This window comes from Hevea brasiliensis, chromosome 13 (assembly GCF_030052815.1).
Source record: "Hevea brasiliensis isolate MT/VB/25A 57/8 chromosome 13, ASM3005281v1, whole genome shotgun sequence".
Lineage (NCBI taxonomy): Eukaryota > Viridiplantae > Streptophyta > Magnoliopsida > Malpighiales > Euphorbiaceae > Hevea > Hevea brasiliensis.
The window spans coordinates 12,958,926-12,975,716 of record NC_079505.1 but is presented as its reverse complement, the minus strand read 5'-3'; the positions used below and the strand labels follow the sequence as shown (position 1 = coordinate 12,975,716).

Genomic DNA, 16,791 nt, shown 5'->3' with positions numbered 1-16,791 from the left:
TAAGCCAGAACCTTGCTTTTAGTAATTTTCTAGTGCTTAAATAGGATTAAAAATCCATAAAATATTCGTGGTAGCTTAGAAAATTATGATTCTTTTTGCAATAGCTTAGTAATATTGCTAAGGATCGCGAGGCAAAGTTTTAGAATTTTTAGAGCTTATTTGGGTAGTTTTTGCAAAAATAGTCAATTATAAGGACTAAATTGAAATTTTACATATTTTGATGGATGATTGATTTGATGGGCGGGAGAATTTGTGTGATATGATTGAGTTTGTGGATATATGGATTGTAAATATAGAAGTGTGTTTTGAGCCATTTTGCAAGTTGGGTAGGTCCTAGGTATAGGGAGACTACGCGATTTTCGACGACTTAGGGCGTATTTGGTCTTTTCTTGATTTGTATTGAGTCATTTGTATTAAATAATTGTAATATAATTGTCGGTGTGAGCCGGACGACCTTCTTCCTTCGCCACGCCACGGTGACCGTTGTCAAGTCGTGAGTAAAATATTAATTTTAATTGTAATTTACGATATTATTATATGTTCAAGCATGCCCATGCATCACTTATATGCATATATTTATATAGTTAAACTCTAAACACGATTTATGTTGCATTCATAAGCGTTAACGTGCCATGGATGTTGTTGTGGCAATTTGGAGGCGATGTGCGTGCGTTGGTGTGCGTGTGATGTGGTGTGGACTATGGGCGGGGCGGGTAGTCACGGCTTGAGTTCTTCATTGGGACCCGATCCTTGAGGGTAGTCACGGCTTGAGTTCTTGGCTGGGACCCCGATTTAGTTTATTAGCGAAAGTCGGCTTGAGTTCTTGGCGGCACGAGGTTGGATTTAAGAGAAATTTGTATAGGGGATCAGCTCCCATATATTATGATAGATGTTACAGGGTGCGTGAGTGCTCCAAATTACCTATTTGATGTTATGATGTGAAAATGTTATTGATGTTGGATTTCACTCTACGGGGTGCATTAGTTTTAGATAGTTATAGAGATTATGGTTAAAATTGATATTTTACTCTCTGAGTCGAACGCTCACTCCTGTTCAATTTTTTTTTCAGGCTACAGGAGGATTTTATTGTGGTTAACCTGCTTTTCTCCTTCGCAGGTTATTTATCCATATTTGTGTAATTTTATTTACTCCTAGAATTTCCGCATGTGATAGAAATATTATTTGAATTGGGTTTGTAAACTAAATTGTTATTTTGGACCTGTAAACTTAATATTCTATGCATGTTTGATGGATTGGATGAGGGAGCTAAGCTCCCATTTATTTTTATGCTGATATGAGTATGTGGAGGGTGAGCTGAGCTCCCCAATGGATTGTTTATTGTGTTTACAGGTCGGGTGAGTCAAAAACTCCCCGTTGAAAGGTCCACTTTATGGCCGGACTCTGTCCGGTTGGTTTCTTGAAATTGGGCCCAAATGGGCCTTAGAATTGGGTTAATGAATAGTTAGGCTTATTACGGGCCTCGGGGGTTTTAGGCTGGCCCAGGTCCTAATGCCGGTCCAGCCTATAGGTTGGGTCGTGACAAATGTGGTATCAGAGCTTAGGCTCCAGATTCTTAGGGAATGTTCATCTAAAGTGTTGGGAAGAGTCTACTAGGAGTCACATGCGGAAAAATAGGGTCCACATTCGTCTTGCATTGTCATCTTTGCTTCTAGTCTCTGCTTCATATATTGTGTGTAAATATGAGTCTATAGAGCTGTGTAATGTGCAGTTTTGAATTTTGAGGGCTAATGCTGCTGAATTTCAAGAAAATGCGTAGAAGCAGGAGAGCTGCCACTGCACCAGAACAAGATGTGCCTGACTCGTCAGCACAGGATGAGGCGCCTGCCCCGAGGAGGCAGGGTAGGAGGCCTAAAGCTACTCAAGTAGAAGAAGCGGTGCCAACGGTCGAGATCGATCTTTTATGGCACGAGGTCCCATGGACCCAATGGCGGCTACTCTAGGCGGGTTGCGAGAGAACCATCGATATGATGGCACAATATATGGTCCACCCTCCATAGCGGCGATCCACCACACCAAGAGGAACCTTACAAGCAGATCATCAATTTCAAGAAATTGGTGCACAGTACTATGATGTGTCGAGATGATGCATATCGGTTTTGGATTCCTGAGACGGCGAGAGCAGTGCGATTGGTGATAGAAGACTAATAGAGTGTATCTGACATGTCATGGGGCCTATGCCTGAGCGGTGGATGAATGACTACGTGTTACCTCGGATGGAGGGTTTATCGTGGGCTCAGTTTGTGGAACTGTTCATCAATCGGTTTGTGCCAGAAAGCTTCAGAGATCAGAAGCAGTGGGCCTTTGAGGCCTTAAGATAGAATGGCAGTGCAGTAGATGAATATGCTACTGAAATTTACGGAATTGAGCAGATATGCCCCTACGATGAATTCTGAAACTATGAAGGTGAAGAGATTCCTAAAGGGGCTTGACGGGAGGTATGCGAACTGGCCATGATGTCGTCAGTCTTTTGATGTGGTAGTTGATCGAGCAGACAGTTGAGATTAGCTATCTTTGTGGATGACAGCGGAAGAGCAAAGAAAAAGCAGGCGAGAGGTTCTACCGGTGTTCCCCAAATGGGTGCTCCGGATAGTGGTGGCCAGAGTAATTACAGAGGAAAGAGTAGGAACAAGAAGAGTGGTTTTAGACACAAACCTCGAGGATTCGGACTAGAGTGCGGATCGGCGGTGGTCATAGTTCGAGTACAGCGGTTAGTGCAGTTGAGATCCTCCTTGGCACCTTGTGCCGCAGTGTGGAACGAGGACATTGAGACCTTGTTTGATGGGTTCGAGTATGCTCAGTGTGGCCAACGAGTCACTTTGCTGAGAATGCCCGTGTTGGCGAGCCACGGATGGGGTCATAAGGTTACATTGCAAATGTTCCTCGGCGATTGTATCCTGGTGCTTCGGCATGGCGGCGATCGATTCGATGTGGCAGGGCGAGGACAAGGGGCGTGGATTTGGAGATTAGGAGGTAGAAGTCGATGTCGAGTTACGCCACTCGGGTAGTGGGTCAAGCTCGGATTTTCACCTGACCCACGGGATGCTCAAGCTTCAAATGCGGTTGTGGCGGTATTCTTACAGTGCATTCCTCACGAGGCTCATGTTTTGATAGATCGGGTGCTACGCACTCATTTGTCTCCTGTGTTTGCCATGAGGTTGGGTAGAAACCCTACAACCTTAGAATGTCCTTTGTCGGTAGCTACCCACTTAGTGACAACATAGATGTAGATATGGTTTTACGGGTAGCCCGATGGTAGTGGGTGGAAAGATTCTCCCGGCGGACTTGGTTCCTCTACGATGTGGATTTCGATGTAATTTTGGGGATGGATTGGTTGGCAACTCATTATGCCACTTTAGACTGCAGAACAAAAGGTGCATTTCCACATACGGTGTGGAAGAGTTTAGCTTTGATGGTGGCGGAGGCGCGGCTCCATATAACTTAGTGTCGACAATTAGTGCTAAAAAATGTTGGCGTGGATGCCAAGGGTATTTGGCATTGGTGAGGATACATCCGTAGAAGGTGTCGACATGGAAAATGTTCTGTTGTCGGAGAATTTATTGATGTCTTCCGGAGGAGCTTCGAGGTTGCCACCGGGAAGGAAATAGAGTTTTGCATTGATGTTGTGCGGGTACAAACCCCATATCAATGCCGCCTTACGAGGATGGCACCAGTGAATTGAAGGAGTTAAAGGAGCAATTCAGGAGCTTTTGGACAAGGGTTTCATACGTCAGAGCACTTCACCACAGGGTGCTCTGTTCTATTTGTGAGAAAGAAGGATGGGTCATTGAGGTTATGTATTGACTACACGGTGAACAAGGTGACTATGAAGAACAAGTATCCACTTCCTCGGATCGATGACTGTTTGATCGGCTCAAGGGCTAGATTCTTTTCCAAGATAGACACGTGATCGAGCTACCATCGATTGAGAATTAGGAATGAGGGCGTGTCCAAAAGCGGCATTCGGGACAAGATATGGTCATTATGAGTTCTTGGTGATGTCTTTTGGACTCACTAATACACCGACCTTCATGGACTTGATGAGCAGGTGTTCAAGCCATTTTGGACCCGTTTGTCATCGTATTCATAGATGACATTTTGGTATACTCTCGGACCGAGGAAGAACACGTGTGGCACTTGAGAATGGTGTTGCAGACTTTGAGGGAGCACCAGTTATATGCCAAATTTTCAAAATGTGAATTTTGGCTAGAAAGCATCTCATTCTTGGGACACGTGGTTTCAAGAGAAGGTATTCAAGTGGATCCCAAGAAAATTGAAGGCATGGCGATTGGCTTAGGCCTACAGATCAACGAGGTGCGAAGTTTTACGGGTCTAGCTACTATAGGCGTTTTGTGCAAGATTTCTCCAAGATAGCAGCTCCCCTAACTAAGTTAACCCGGAAAAATGTTCCATTCATTTGGACAGATGACTGTGAGGAGAGTTTCCAGAAGCTTAAGGAGTGTCTAACCACTGCCCCTGTGTTGACACTACCTGTGAGTGGTGAAGGATACACCGTGTATTGTGACGCCTCCAGAGTTGACTTAGGGTGTGTTTTGATGCAGAATGGAAATGTAGTGGCTTATGCTTCAAGAATGTTGAAGAGGCATGAGCATAACTACCCCACCTATGACTTGGAAATGGCGGCTGTAATCTTTGCACTAAAAATATGGAGACACTACCTGTATGGTGAAGTGTGCGAGATATACACCGACCATAAGAGTTTGAAGTACATCTTCCAGAGGATTTAAACTTGAGGCAGAGGAGATGGATGGAGCTTACGAAAGACTATGATTGCACCATCGGTACCACCACAGGAAGGCCAATGTTGTAGCAGATGCTTTAGCGAGAAAATCTTCTCATGATTTGGCGCACATTTGATGAAGAAGAGACCGTTGATTCGGGAAATCTGAGTTGATGGATCAAGGTTTAATCCTAGATCTTTCGGATGAGGGGTATTGTTGGCTCATTTTGGTGAGGCGGACTTGAGAGACGAGTTAGAGTTTCCCGGCCACAGAGACCAACAATTGATGAAGATCATAGAAAAGTGACAAGGTGAAGGTGGTGAGTTTGGATTTGCCAATGATGGCGCCCTAGTGCAAGGTTCTAGGATATGTGTGCCAGATGTGGATAACCTTAGAGCTGAAATTATGCAAGAGGCACACTATACACCCTACAATGTCTAGCCAGGCTCCACCAAGATGTACCATGATGTGAAGGATAGGTATTGGTGGAATGGCATGAAAAGAGACATAGCAGATTTTATGTCCAAGTGCTTGACTTGTCAAAAGGTGAAGTTTGAACATCGAGACCGTCGGGGAAGGCGCAAGAGCTCCCTATCCCAGAATGGAAGTGGGAAATGATCACTATGGATTTTGTGACTGGGTTGCCTCGTACCACGCGAGGACATGATTCGATATGGGTAATTGTAGACCGCCTAACCAAATCAGCTCACTTCTTGCCTGTGAAGACTACATATTCTGTGGCACAGTACGCCCAACTCTACATTGGAGAAATAGTCGGATTACATGGAATTAAACTTCCATAATATCTTATAGAGGGCTGATTCACTTCTCGGTTTTGGAGAAAGTTGCGGGAGGCCTGGGCACCTGATTGAACTTTAGTGCGGCTTTCCACCCTCAGACAGACGGACGATCAGAAAGGACAATCCAAACAACTGGAAGACATGCTTCGCATGAGTGTTTAGGATTTTGGAGGTCAATGGGATGAGCAGCTAGCTTTGGTGGAGTTTGCCTACAACAACAGTAATCACTCCAGCATAGGGATGGCACCCTATGAGGCACTATATGGAAGAAAGTGTAGGTCTCCTTTGTGTTGGGCGGAAATGGGGAAGCGAAGGTGCATGATGTAGACCTAGTGCGGTACACTTGAGGTAGTTCCTTTAATCGAGAGCAGCTTGACTTTGATGGCGAGAAAAGTTATGCGGACCCAGACGGAGGATGTGGAGTTTGCGATGAAGCGACTATGTATTCTGAAGGTTTCTCCAATGAAGGAGTCATGAGATTTGGAAAGAAGGGCAAGTTGGCACCTCGGTATATTGGACCTTTTGAGGTTACGGATAGAGTTGGGCGATTTGCCTACGGTTGGAGCTACCACCCAACCTTTCTTACGTTCATCCGTATTTCACATCTCCATGCTCGGGAAATACATTCCAGATCCTTCTCATGTACTACAACGGATGTAATAGAACTAAAGGAGAACTTGACATTTGAGGAGCAACTGTAGCCATAGTGGACTACTAAGTGAGGCGGCTAAGATCAAAGCAGATCCCTATGGTTAAGGTTTTGTGGAGGAGCGATCGGTGGAAGAGTGCACTGAGTCGAGCGGGACATGCGTAGCAAGTACCATATCATTCAATGTATAATCATGTGCTTTATTACGCCTTGGGTAAAAAATTCGAGGGCGAATTTTTACGTAAGGGGAAGAATGTAACACCCCAAAATTTTAAATTTTATTATTTTATGAGCATTTTTGGTATTTTAATTTTATTTAAATTTTAGGAAATTTTTTGAGATTTTATGGATTTTAAAAATCGGGTTCGATTTTCCGAAAATATAAACTTTGATGATTTTTAAAAATTAATTTAAAGACCACGTGGCAAAACTAAAAATATATTTGGAGTCTACGAATTTTTCTGAGTTTTCTGAAATTTTTTTGGAATTTTTGGACCTCGTTTTTGGTCCCGAGGCAGAGTAAAAATTCAAAATTTTGTATTCCGAATCGAACCGGCCGAATCGAATCAGACCGAATCGGACCGGTCGAATCGGACCGGCTCCCTCCCCTTCTTCTTTTTCTCCCGCGCGCGTCCCCTCCTCCTTCTCTCTTCCTCCCGTTTTCTCTCTCCTCCCACCCACCGCCGACGACCACACCTGCCTCCCCACCTGGCGGCAGGCCCCGACCTTCCCAGCTCGCCGGCCGCCACCCCAAACGGCCGGAAAACACGCGCGAACTGTAACACCCCAAAATTTTATTATTCATGAGTATTTTTGATATTTTAATTTTATTTAAATTTTAGGAATTTTTTTGAGATTTTTCGGATTTTAAAAATCGGGTTCGATTTTTCGAAAATATAAACTTTGATGATTTTTAAAAATTAATTAAAAGACCACGTGGCAAAACTAAAAATATATTTGGAGTCTACTTATTTTTCTGAGTTTTATGGAATTTTTTCGGAATTTTTGGACCTCGTTTTCGGTCCCGAGGCAGAGTAAAAATTCAAAATTTTGTATTCTGAATCGAACCGGCCGAATCGAACCGGACCGGATATGACCGGTCGAATCGGACCGGCCTTTTCCTTCTCCCTTTTTCTTTCCCCGCGCGCGTCGTCCCTCTCCCTTCTCTCTCTCGTTTCTCTCTCCTCCCCGCCCCTAGCTGCCCAGCCCGCGGCCGGCCCGACCACAACGCCGCCACCACCGGCCGCGCCCTGGCGGAAAAACGCGCGCGAAGCCTTCCCCCCTGCGCGCGCGCCGCTTCAGCTTCCTCGGCCAAATCCGGCCGATCCGGCCACCGATTGGACCGGGTCTTGTGTCTAAAATCATCTACTCGGCGAGAGCTTTCCATAGACACCAAGAACGCCGAAATCCATCGAGCGGTTTGTCCGATTTTAGCTCGGGAAGATTTTAGCCCATTTCGACTTTTGGGCTAGATTTCTCGAAAACCGTGAATCCCACGAGAAAACCGAGGCCACCAGCACGCTCCATTCGTCGAGAGCTTCGCAACGACATAAATTTCGAATTTTTCCGACACCGTTTTTCGGTGGGTCCCACGGAACTTCGCAGTGTATTTTCGAGCATTAAATGAGCTTAGAAAATTCTGAAAAATTTATGTACTAACCCCCGTGTTATGGGCTTCGTGTAGGTATCCTCGATTCATTTGAAATTCGACGATTGGCCAAGATGCGAAATTCTCGAACGGACCATCTGGAAAAGTCTCGAATTGGGCGAGGTTTTGGCTAGCCCCATTGTCGGGCGTCGGCGCGTTCGAAGTCGGAATCGGCAAAGGTAAACCCGAACCTTGCTTTTTCGTAATTTTCTAGTGCTTAAATAGGATTAAAAATCCATAAAATATTCGTGGTAGCTTGGAAAATTACGATTCTTTTTGCAATAGCTTAGTAATATTGCTAAGGACCGCGAGGCAAAGTTTTATAATTTTTAGAGCTTATTTGGGCAGTTTTTGCAAAAATGGTCAATAATAAGGACTAAATTAAAATTTTGCGTATTGTGATGGATGACTGATTTGATGGGCGGGAGGGGCTGTGTGATATGATTGAACTGATATATGGATTGTGAATATAGAAGTGCGTTTTTAGCCCTTTTGCAGGTTGGGTAGGTCCTAGGTATAGGGGAGACTCTGCCGGATTTTCGGCACGACTTAGGACGTAATTGGTCTTTTCTTGAATTGTATTGAGTCATTTGTATTAAATAATTGTAATATAATTGTCAGGTGAGCCGGGACAGCCTTCTTCCTCCGCCCAGCCGCCACAGTGATTGTCGTCAAGTCTGTGAGTAAAATATTAATTTTAATTGTAATTTCGATATTATTATATGTTCAGCATGCCCATGCATCACTTATATGCATATATTTATGTAGTTAAACTCTAGGCACGATTTATGTTGCATTCATAACTGTTAACGTGCCATGAGTGTTGTTGTGGTAATTTGGAGCAGTGTGCGTGCGTTGGCGTGCGTGTGATGTGGTGTGGACTATGGATAGGACGGGTAGTCACGGCTTGAGTTCTTCTCTGTGACCCGATCCTTCGAGGGTAGTCACGGCTTGAGTTCTTATTTGGGACCCTCGATTTGGTTTATTAAGCGAAAGTCCGGCTTGAGTTCTTCGCTGGCACCAGGTTGGATTTAAGAGAGCTGTATAGGGGATCAGCTCCCAATATATTATGATTGATGCTACAGGGTGCGTGAGTGCTCCAAATTACCTTTTTGATGCTATGATGTGAATATGATGTTGATGTTGCATTTCACTCTACAGGGTGCATTAGTTACAGATAGTTATAGAGATTATGGTTAAAATTGATATTTTACTCTCTGAGTCGAACGCTCACTCCTGTTCAAAAATTTTTACAGGCCGCAGGAGGATATTTTATTCTGGGTTAACCTGCTTTTATACTTCGCAGGTTGTTTATTGATATTTGTGTAATTTTATTTACTCCTAGAATTTCCACATGTGTTAGCAGTAATTATTTGAATTTGGTCTGTAATATTATTATCATGTTGGACCTGTAAACTTAATATTCTATGTCTGTTTGATGGATTGGATGAGGGAGCTGAGCTCCCATTTATTATTATGTTGATGAGTATGTGGAGGGTGAGCTGAGCTCCCCAATTGACTATATATTGTGTTTACAGGTCGGGTGAGTCGAAAACTCCCCGTTGGTAAGTCCATTTTATGGCCGGACTCTGTCCGTTTGTTTTCTTGATATTGGGCCCAAATGGGTCTTAGAGTTGGGTTAATAAACAGTTAGGCTTACTACGGGCCTCGGGGGCTTTAAGCTGGCCCAGGTCCTAGTGCCGGTCCGGCCCATAGGTTGGGTCGTGACACGAACGCCCCCCCCTTGCGCGCGCGACTTTTCGTCTTCCTGGCCAAAAATCCGGCCGATCCGGCCACCAATCGGACCGGGTCTTGTGTCTAAACTCATCTACTCGTCGAGAGCTTTCCATAGACACCAAGAACACTGAAATCCATCGAGCAGTTTGTCCAATTTTTGCCCGGGAAGTTTTAGCCCATTTTGACTTTCGGGCTAGATTTCTCACAAACCGTGAACCCCACGAGAAAACCGAGAGTACCAGAGCGCTCCACTCGTCGAGAGCTTCGCAGCGACATAAATTTCAAATTTTTCCGACACCGTTTTTCGATGGGTCCCACGAAACTTCGCAGTGTTTTTCCGAGCATTTAATGAGCTTAGAAAATTCTGAAAAATTTATGTACTAACCCCCGTGTTATGGGCTTCGTGTAGGTATCCTCAATTCGCGGAAATTCGACAGTTGTCCAGGTCTGTGAATTTCCGGCTAGACAGACCCGTTACCGGAAAAGTCTCCGAATTGGATCAAGGTTTTGGCTATCCCCCCATTGTCAGACGTCCCGAGCGCGTTCCCGAAGTCGGAATCGGCAAAGGTAAACCCGAACCTTGCTTTTTCGTAATTTTCTATTGCTTAAATAGGATTAAAAATCCATAAAATATTCGTGGTAGCTTAGAAAATTATGATTCTTTTTGCAATAGCTTAGTAATATTGCTAAGGACCGCGGGGCAAAGTTTTAGAATTTTTAGAGCTTATTTGGGCAGTTTTTGCAAAAATGGTCAATTATAAGGACTAAATTGAAATTTTACATATTGTGATGGATGATTGATTTAATGGGCCCAGGAGGGGCTGTGTGATATGATTGAGCTGTGGATATATGGATTGTAAATATAGAAGTATGTTTTGAGCCATTTTGCAGGTTGGGTAGGTCCTAGGTATAGGGGAGACTCTGCCGGATTTTCGGCACGACTTAGGACGTATTTGGTCTTTTCTTAATTTTTATTGAGTCATTTGTATTAAATAATTATAATGTAATTGTCAGGTGAGCCGGGACAGCCTTCTTCCTCCGCCCGCCATACGATGACCGTTGTCAAGTCTGTGAGTAAAATATTAATTTTAATTGTAATTTCGATATTATTATATGTTCAAGCATGCCCATGCATCACTTATATGCATATATTTATATAGTTAAACTCTAGGCACGATTTATGTTGCATTCATAACTGTTAACGTGTCATGGATGTTGTTGTGGCAATTTGGAGCAGTGTGCGTGCGTTGGTGCGCGTGTGATGTGGTGTGGACTATGGACAGGACGGGTAGTCACGGCTTGAGTTCTTCGCTAGGACCCGATCCTTCGGGGGGTAGTCACGGCTTGAGTTCTTCGCTGGGACCCCCGATTTGGTTTATTAAGCGAAAGTCCGGCTTGAGTTCTTCGCTGGCACCAGGTTGGATTTAAGAGGGCTGTATAGAGGATCAGCTCCCATATATTATGATTGATGTTACAGGGTGCGTGAGTGCTCCAAATTACCTTTTTGATGTTATGATGTGAAAATGTTGTTGATGTTGCATTTCACTCTACGGGGTGCATTAGTTTTAGATAGTTATAGAGATTATGGTTAAAATTGATATTTTACTCTCTGAGTCGAACGCTCACTCCTGTTTAATATTTTTTTTCAGGCTACAGGAGGATTTTATTGTGGTTAACCTGCTTTTCTCCTTCGCAGGTTGTTTATCCATATTTGTGTAATTTTATTTACTCCTAGAATTTCCGCATGTGATAGAAATATTATTTGAATTGGGTCTGTAAACTAAATTGTTATTTTGGACTTGTAAACTTAATATTCTATGCATGTTTGATGGATTGGATGAGGGAGCTGAGCTCCCATTTATTTTTATGCTGATATGAGTATGTGGAGGGTGAGCTGAGCTCCCCAATGGATTGTTTATTGTGTTTACAGGTCGGGTGAGTCAAAAACTCCCCGTTGAAAGGTCCACTTTATGGCCGGACTCTGTCCGGTTGGTTTCTTGAAATTGGGCCCAAATGGGCCTTAGAATTGGGTTAATGAATAGTTAGGCTTACTACGGGCCTCGGGGGCTTTAGGCTGGCCTAGGTCCTAGTGCCGGTCCGGCCCATAAGTTGGGTCGTGACAATTTTTTTTTTTTTTTTGAGTTGACTGTGGTTTGAATTTAATTGAATTTTGAGATATTGAAGTGAATTGAGAAATTGTTGAGAATATATTAGAGGTTGATTGAGAATAAGGTAATGATATTATTGAGAGTGTTTTTAACAGGTTCAGAAGAACTGTTTTTCCAATTTATAGCCGGCACTCTGCCGGATTTTCTATAAAATTTGCGGAAAAATTTAGATTTATGAAAAATTATAAATAAATGAATTAAAAGAGATTAATTGAAATTGAAATATAAATTGGTGTTCCGACACACTGAGTGGCATAACTTGCTCGGCTACACTGTAGACGGGTAAGGGGTGTCACATAACTAGTGTTGTTTGAATTTGAAATTAATATCAGTGGCCAGATTGATTAAAAAATTTATTAGAATTCATCGATGGTTTCGAATCTTTGATATGACGGTTGAATTGTTCAGGATTTGACTGAAAAGCTCTAAAATTACCCATTTTTCTCTCTTTTTATTTCTCGTAAATTCAATAGTTGCTAATGGCGAAGTTGGTTGGAGAATCTTTCTTGGGCTGAGGAGAGTCGAATGGGACTGGTTCATTTTAGGTTCATTCAATTAGATTCAAAGTAATAGGGTAATATAATTAAATTACATACTAGTAAAATATATAAAATAATATTTTCTAAATAATGATAATAATATACTTAAATTAATAGTGCCCACTAAAATTGTATAGAATAAAAATTCAATCTAATTTAATAATAATAATAATAATAATAATGCATGTAAATAATATTCCTTTAAAAAAAATACTATCATGAAAAAAATATTAGTTTAACATGATGAATAAAATGTTATAATAATAAAATAATACATTAATTAAAAATATATTATTATTATTATTATTATTATTTTAAAAAAAATCAAGTTGTTACACTATCTATCTATAATTTATTTATAATCTATCTATAATATATAATATAAATAAATATGTGAAGGGGAAATATTAGATTTAACAAAAACCCTTAAGTATTTATATTAGTTACAATTATATTTTTATTATTTAAATTAATAAAAAATTAAATTTAACTGACTATTAAAAATAATATATTTTAAGAAAAGGGTTAAAATTTCAATTCTAATTCAATTATAACTCAAGAGCAATATTAAAATTTTTAATATAAAATTATATTATAGAAAAACAATAATGTTCCTTAAAAAATAATGTAACAAAAAAATAGCCTTTAATTTTTAATAATTCTATTATATTACAAATAAAACTTTAATACATATAAAACTGTTGCATTTATTAAAAATTAAATTTTTTTAAGTTTCCAAGCCATGTAAAATGATAGGAGAGATGATTAGAGTTCATATATATAAAAGTGAAGTTTTGATTTTATATGCAATAATTTTGCCTTGTGATTATCTCTTAGAAACAACTTTATATATAATAAAATCTTTAATCCGTCTCCCTATAATAGAATTCTATGTACATGTCACTAACTATTTATAGAGTCAGAATAGCATTACAATTTACATAAATTTAAAGTTAGTTAGATATGTTAGTTATAAAGTTGTAACAGACTATGTACACATTCATTATTGATTCACTATAAAGATTTGATTGATTGTTGAGTTTTATTCTTTGTGTTTTCATTCCTTTCTATTTTTTTGTCACAACATTGATATCAGAGTGATTGTCCACGGCCATGATAGGAGTAGAGTCACGATCCTAAGAGAGGCAAAAAGAGTTGGCTTTCAATGGTGATTAAGGTTGAGCATAGATATGAAGCATGGTTACAAGAGATGGTGGCGAGCCAAGAAGTGAAGTTTCAGAGAATTATTAATGAGTTGAAAACTTTGATTGCTGGATTAAATCGGCAAAATGTGATGATGGTAGAACAGAGAATTCGACAAGAACCAGAGGAAATTTCAAATTTTCATTTCTATTGCCTCAACTGAAATCATAGGAGAATAAAGTTTAATTTATTTTCTAATTTTTAATAATTATGAATAATTGAATTCAAAACAGTAAAATTGATTAATTTATTTCATTATTCTAATAAAGTAAGTCAATTTATTGGATGGAGTGGTACTGTAATCACTTTAAATATCTCGGCTCAGAGTTCTTCAAGTAGATGGGGATGTGAAAAGAATGTTAGTCATAAAATTAAAGCCGGATAGTTTCATGTGATCGCAAGATTTCTAATAAATTGAAAGGAAAATTTTACTATACAGTCATATTACCGGCCATGTTATATGGTAGTGCGTGTTGGGTACTGAAAGAGATAAAAATTGCAAAAATGAGAATGTTAAGAGAATCCATATAGTTGATCCTAAATTTTTAGAATAAAGGCTTAGTTGAGTTAGTTGAGTATTTTAAATTATATCTCATGCATCTAAAGCCTAAAATATTAATATTAAATTATATTATATCCCTTATGTTAATTATTTTTCATTCTTTAAAAATTTTATAAAAGTAATCAGTAACTTTTAATAATTTGAAAAATATTTTAAAATAATTTTATTTAAAAATCTTGCTGTTTGAGTTATAAAATATTTGTTGAATTTTATTTTAAATTTTGAAATGAGATAAATAGTGAATTAATGGTAATTTTTATTTTATTTTTAATTAAATTTTAATTCTTTGTCTTTTTTAAACTTGGAAATTCATTGTCCTAATAAATATTGTTAATAATTTATTTTCTTAATATATTAATTTAAATTATTGAATTTTTTTATTTTATTATCATTAAATCAGAAAAAGTACATAATTTTTTATTTATTTAATAATTTTTTTATTTATTTAACGATAAATTTTAATATGTTAAATTTTATTGTTCATTAACATAAATAATTTTATTATTTAAAAATTTATTTTTAAATAAAATATTTTATTATAAAATAATATCTTTAAATTAAAAATTTTAAATTATCTTTTAATGTTAGTTGTGCAGTGATATGGTTCGATTTATTAATTAATTAAGTTCAATAATCCTCATAGTTTTAAAAGATAAATTAAAATTTAAATCAGAATTAATTGAATAAAAATTAAGTAACACTTTTTATTTTAATTATTAATTTTTTGAAACAATTAGAATTATTATTTAACTGAATAATAAATGGAATATAAGTTACTGTTTTCATAAATAACTTATTACATAATTTGTTAAAAGATATCTATAAATTACAGATAATTGCTAAACGCGCTCTCTTGCGCCCTAAACATACAGAGCCCTCTCTCTGTCTGAAGATGTTAATGTCCGCGCGGAGGATTTTCACAAGTGCTGGGAGGTTCTTCCACTTTCAACTGCAAATGGAAATGGGTATCATTCAATCTCCATCCTTATTATTTGCCAATTACTTTCATTCTTCTACTTCCATGCATGTTCCTAAAGATGCAAAATCTCAACGTTTTTTGAGATCTAAGTTCAAGGACATTGATGATGCCTTAGCTTCCTTTAATCATATCATTCTTATGCGTCCTCTGCCTTCTATTGTTCAGTTTTCTCGATTTTTATCTGCCCTTGTGGGGATGAAACAATATCACACGGTCATCTCTTTGTGCAGAACAATTGAGTCTCTAGGAATCTCTCACAGTGTTTATTCTCTTTCTATATTGATTAACTGTTTCTGCTGATTACACCTTGTGAATTTTGGCTTCTCAATTTTGGGGAGATTTATCAAATTTGGATTGGAGCCCAATACTGTGACATTTACTACCTTAATTAATGGGCTCTGCATAGATGGTAAAATCAATGGAGCAGTAGATTTTTTCAATGATATGGTTGCTGGAGGTTATCAACCTGATGTTCATACTTACACTGTGATCATAAATGCTCTTTGTAAATGTGGGAAAACAAATGTGGCTATTGAGTTGCTAAAGGGAATGGTTGAGAGAGGTTGTGAGCCAGATGTCACTTACAACTGCTAAAGGGAAGTCCAGGCGTCGCGTGCGCTGCGCGTCCTTTCTGAGGCCGTTTTCCGGCGTTCCAGGCGGCGGCCGGCCGTGGGGGAGGGCCGAGGTGGGGCGCCGGCGAGGTGGGGAGGCAGGGGAGGTGGCGGCGCGGCAAGGGGAGGAGGGAGGAGGGAGAAAAGAGAGAGAGAAGGGGAGGAGGTCGACGCGCGCGGGAGGAAGAAGGAAGAAAAAGAAAAGGTCGGTCCGATTCGACCGGTCCGGTTCGATTCGGACGGTCCGATTCAAGATACAAAATTTTGAATTTTAACTCTACCTCGGGACCGAAAACGAGGTCCAAAAATTTCGAAAAAAATCCAAAAAACTTAGAAAAATTCGTAGACTCCAAATATATTTTTAGTTTTTCCACGTGGTCTTTAAATTAATTTTTAAAAATCATCAAAGTTTATATTTTCGGAAAATCGAACCCGATTTTTTAAAATCCGAAAAATCTCAAATAATTTCTTAAAATTTAATTAAAATTAAAATATCAATAATACTCATAAAATAATAAAATTTAAAATTTTTTGGGGTGTTACAATAATAGACTTATTTAGTCTTATTAAAAAATACAAAAATTTATTTAGCTCAAATTTAATTTTAAACTTATTTAAACCTCTAATGAAAATATAGAGATTTATTTTTATTTTTTTTTACATTTAAAACTACTATAAATAATACAATTATGTGAATGTCCACAACCACCAAGAATCATTATTCAATTCAATTTTATAACTCCCAACATATTAATTTGTATATTAATTTTCTTATTTATTTTTTTGTAACTCTTAAATATGTATTCATGGTATAGAATCTATAAAATAGAGGCTATATCCAAAGCAAGTGTTAGCAAGGTGTATGATTAAAGGTATTTTCTATTTCTAAACTATTCTTCTCTTTCCTCTCCCAACTTTCTTTTCATTTTTTTTTTAAATATTTCTCATAGTTTTATATATTTTTTATATAAAAAAATAATATTCTTTTAGAAAAAGTATTTTTAATTTTTAAACTCAATTTCAAGCGGGGTATTAATATTTTTTTATTGGGCTCCATCTATCTATAATCTATTATTTAAATTAATTAAAAATTAAATTTAATTAATTATTAAAAATAATGTATTTTTAAAAAAGT

At 38.7% G+C, this 16,791-nt stretch overlaps 1 protein-coding gene across 1 annotated transcript in view; it reads left to right on the top strand.

The window, feature by feature from the left end:
* The first annotated feature begins 14,889 nt into the window (after window positions 1–14,889).
* LOC131171842 (pentatricopeptide repeat-containing protein At1g12620-like) overlaps window positions 14,890–16,791 on the top strand; it is a 45,199-nt gene continuing 43,297 nt past the window's right edge. The window contains exon 1 of the transcript XR_009142480.1: window positions 14,890–15,031. The gene's annotated coding sequence lies outside the window, so the exon portion shown is untranslated. The remainder of the gene's footprint in view (window positions 15,032–16,791) is intronic.